General features: G+C 27.9%; 1 pseudogene; it reads right to left on the bottom strand.

Annotated features, from left to right (window-relative positions):
• Positions 1 to 719: 719 nt before the first annotated feature.
• Positions 720 to 4,361, bottom strand: LOC132936126 (uncharacterized; annotated as a pseudogene).
• Between the last annotated feature and the right edge of the window lie 236 nt (positions 4,362 to 4,597).

The following is a 4,597-nucleotide window of genomic DNA, read 5'->3' as shown; positions in this document are numbered from 1 at the left end:
TTGTTTTATATGGCATGCGACATACCAAAGCGGTTACGACGCGTTTTAAAACCAGTTTTTTTACCTGTTCTTACCAGTTTTTTAGTTTTTAAATTGACTAATTGATTTTTTGTCGAGTTAATTTATTTAACAAAAAATATATCAATATATGATTGATATTGATATTTTAATCCACGAAGTGGACAAAGAAGAATGCCTGTGGAATATTAATAGTAGTGAATATATGGACAAACACACCAAAACAAAGGCCTGGAGAAATGTGGCCAGTGCTGTATTAAAAAATTGGAATACATTTTCTGACAAGGAGCAAGAATCTTACGGTAAGCATAATTAATTTTTATGTTTCTATGCAATTTATAATAAAATAATATATTATATAAAGAAAATAATAATAATACTTACTTTTAAAATAATTAAATAAAACAAAACATAAGTATAGGTACGTAATTTTTGAATGGCTGACACAAATATTTTAAATTTGTACGATCTATGAAATGTAAATGTAAATTTATAAATAGTGAAGTACGAGCAGGTTGCTGCATGTCGACAACGTGTTGATACCGGCGTCGAACGTGTATTAACAATAGTTTAAAAATTACTTATTTTTGTAAAATATGATCGCCTGAATTTATTTTATATTATATTTAATATATAATTATATTATATAAAATTATAATTTTGATCTTATATTAAAAAAAAAACTTAGAAGTAAAAAAAAATCAAACAAATTGATATTGAAACGGAACTGCTCCTGCATCCATAAAATATTCAGCAAAATATTCTCGAACATCTAATCCTTGTTGACGAGCTCCAGAATTATTTTCATTTTGAATGTCTTCCAAAGAGTTTGAGAGGGTGTCTTCGAAATTATAACCATCCCTTCGTCTAACATAATTATGTAAAATACAGCATGCTTTTATAACGTCGTCTGCAAAATCGGGTTCAACTAGAATAGCACTATGTAGAACACGCCATTTATTTGCGAGTATTCCAAAAGCGCATTCTACGTACCTTCGAGCTCTTGATAGACGATAGTTAAAATTTTTTCTTTTTTGTGTGAGACCTCTTCCAGGGTATGGTCTTAAAAGATTTTTGTGTAGTCCGAAAGCTTCATCACTAATTACCACGAAAGGCTGAGGAAAATTGTCTGTATTTGGGAGAAAAACAGGTGCTGGTAGATTCAATAGTTCAGAATATAGTTTTTTTCCGAATGGACAATTTTTGAAAATTGTAGAATCACCCTCCTTACCGTATGCACCGACATCGATTGAAATAAAACTATACTCTGCGTCCACTACAGCCATTAATACAATGGAAAAATACTTTTTATAATTGTAGAACATTGATCCGGAATTAATGGGTTTAATACAACGAATATGTTTGCCATCGACTGCCCCTACACAATTTGGAAAGTTGGTTTTTAAATAAAATTTATTGGCTATTTCTGTCCATTGGTCTGGATTAGGTTCTGGCATTTCTTCAGGCTGTAGAGTGTTCCATAAGACCTGGCAGGTTTATCGAACAATATTTCCTATTGTGCTTCGTCCCAACAAAAATTCATATTGTAACGCCACAAAATTTGTTCCAACTGACAGATATCTGAAATAATTTATGACTTTCCATATTATACAATATAATATAAATAATATACTAAATTATATTATATTATATAGGTAATATCATATAATTTTATGTTTTTTTCTCAAAATCAAATATTATGTTTAGAGTTTTTAGAGTAGGTAGTACCTAATAATATTTTCTAAAAAATATTTCATTAGGGGTGTTTTTCATGATGTTTGGATTATATATTTTTTTAATACGCGTCTAAAGTTATAACTTTAACAAAATGCATTAAAATTGAGAAAATTTAAATATTTTCGTCTGCCTACCAAAGAAAAGTTAACCAGAAAGTCACATTCATTTTGTATAATCATTTTAAATTTAATTTCTTACGATGGATATTCAACCCCTAATTAATAGTTTCTCCTCTAACGGTTTTTGATATTTTGTTGTACTTCAAAAATTAACTATAAATAGATACTTCAAATTTCCACCAAATAATTATAATAAAATATTATAATTGTCTGTAGGTACCTACATGATAAAATGTTCAAAATATTTCGACTATTTTTGACCTATTTATAGACATTTGAAATTTTGAAAAAAAAAATACATTATGTACCTACGATTATTTTTTTTAAATACAGATTTTTACAAAATAATTATTATAGTCAATATATCGCGAACATTTGCAAATCTTTTTTTGGTTAAAAATGTATACAATTTTCAAATTGTAGAGCTAAGGATTGGAAATTTAAAAAGATGTTTCTCTTAAGTGGGTAATACTGTAACCAAAAAATCTAAAAAAATATACGATCACAGTTTTCTTGTATAGTCTTAATTTTAAGTTAAAACTTGGAAGAAATTAGATGTTTAAACGAAGATTAACGATATTCATTATTTCGTTATAATTCAAAAACATTATTCGTGGTGACTCTTACTTATATTTTATTAATGCAGTAAATATTATAACTTGTGTAAATATTTTTTAGATTAAAAATTGGTGGGGTGGGGGTTGCCCCACGACTTAATATCCTATGGAGATAGTTGGGTATCAGTAATTGTTCATTGCCTCACATCAAAAAATTTAGTTCGACGCAAAGGAAAGACAAAAGTATTTGAATACTTTTATTTGAATACTTTGCAAGACTGCAGAATTGTATTTACTTATTTTAGAATTTTTCAACTCTTATAAGTTAACCTTATTTATCTATATACAAAAATACTTTTTAGTCGATGAAATTAAAAAAAAAATGGAAAAATATCAGAGACAATTTTGCTCGAGACATTAAACAAAAAAATAGTACACCGAGTGGTAGTGGAGCAAATCCTACCAAAAAATATGCTTATCCTGATGTACTATCATTTTTACACCCAGTTTTAAAAAAAAGAAAGTAAGTAAAATACATTTTGGGAACAAAATTCTTCTCTTAACATTCACATTATTATTAAAATTGCAGGACAACAGGTAATATGTCATCATCATCCATCATCCATGATCCAGAAATAGAAATTTCTGTTGACGCTGGTGACATTTCCGACGTTTCACCTCCACCATCAAACAACAGCATGAATACACCAGGGCCTCAGAATAAAAAACAAAAGATTACCCCATTCCAGCAAAATTTACTGCACCTTATGCAACACCCACCCACACAATCACGCTCGGAAGACATGGATCCTGATAAAGCTTTCTTGTTATCATTCCTTCCAGAATTCAAAAAAATGAATGATAACCAAAAACTCGATTTTAAAATAGCATTCATGCAATCAGTAAAAAATATTTTAAACCCTCCTATTGACCACTCACAGAATTTTAACGCAAACATTCACCAATTCAATAATTATCCAAACAATTTTGGTCATCAAACTTCTCTCACCTATCCCAGCTATTCACAACAGTATCTACCTGTGCACCCCTCTTCAAGGTACTCGGTTCCACAAAACTATAGTTTACCAACCTCACCTCCAGACTACAGCCAGGAAGATGTACCTAGGATGAACCATAGTGTTTAATATTATAGAACAATACACCTAGTATTATTTTTTTTTTTTTATTTTGAATGGAACAATAATATTATATTTTGTTTTATATTGTATTATACAAGTATTAGTATATTCTAGTAAGTTACAGAAGTTATTTTTATTATTTTTTTAAAAGTTTTTGAAGTTAAGTTAATACATATTACGTTTAATATTTACGTTTTATATTATATTTTTTTTGTTTACGAACAAAACAATATGTTGTATATTGTATTGCTTCAAGTAGGTATTTAAAGTTACAGAAGTTATTTTTATTGTTTTTTTTTTAATTTATATAAAAAGTTTTTGAAGTTAATTACGTTTTATTTTATGTTTTATTGATAATCATATAGGTACCTACTGAAATATTGAATACTGTCCTATGTATTAAAGAGGTTTAATTTATTTAACTATACTTATTCTATACAAATATAATATTTACTAGGTAGTTAATTATTATTTAATTACCTGATTGTAATAGTCAATCTTTCTTCTGGACACACCGGACGTCGGAACTTGGTGATTTTCTTGCTTATGTGGGGACGTAGTTTTTCTAATAGTTCGTCAAATGAAGAAATTGACATTCGATAATATTCAAAAAATTTGCTCGGATACTTTCGAATTTCTCCATAAAAAGAAAAAAAACGATTATTAGTTTCCCGTACTGCATTAAATGTATGAATCCAAAATGATCTTTCTGATCTTGGTGGGTTCAGATAGCCAAATGATTCTGCCACTGCGATCACTTTCAATGCATGCATATAATAATCGTAATCCATACTGAATAAACAAATTAAAAATAATTTTAATTTAATTTAATATATGCAAATAGAAGTTCATATTTTTTAATATGGATAAATAAATAAATATATATATTTGTTAGTCGTTACTACTTACTTTCAACTAGGTACTTGCTTATATTTGCTATTTAGTTCCACGGATTAATATAAATTATTTATATATAATAATTATGTCAATATACCTATTCACTAAAAAAAATCAATAAAAAATATAC

Source organism: Metopolophium dirhodum, chromosome 1, assembly GCF_019925205.1.
Source record: "Metopolophium dirhodum isolate CAU chromosome 1, ASM1992520v1, whole genome shotgun sequence".
Lineage (NCBI taxonomy): Eukaryota > Metazoa > Arthropoda > Insecta > Hemiptera > Aphididae > Metopolophium > Metopolophium dirhodum.
This window is presented reverse-complemented; position numbering and strand designations above follow the sequence as displayed.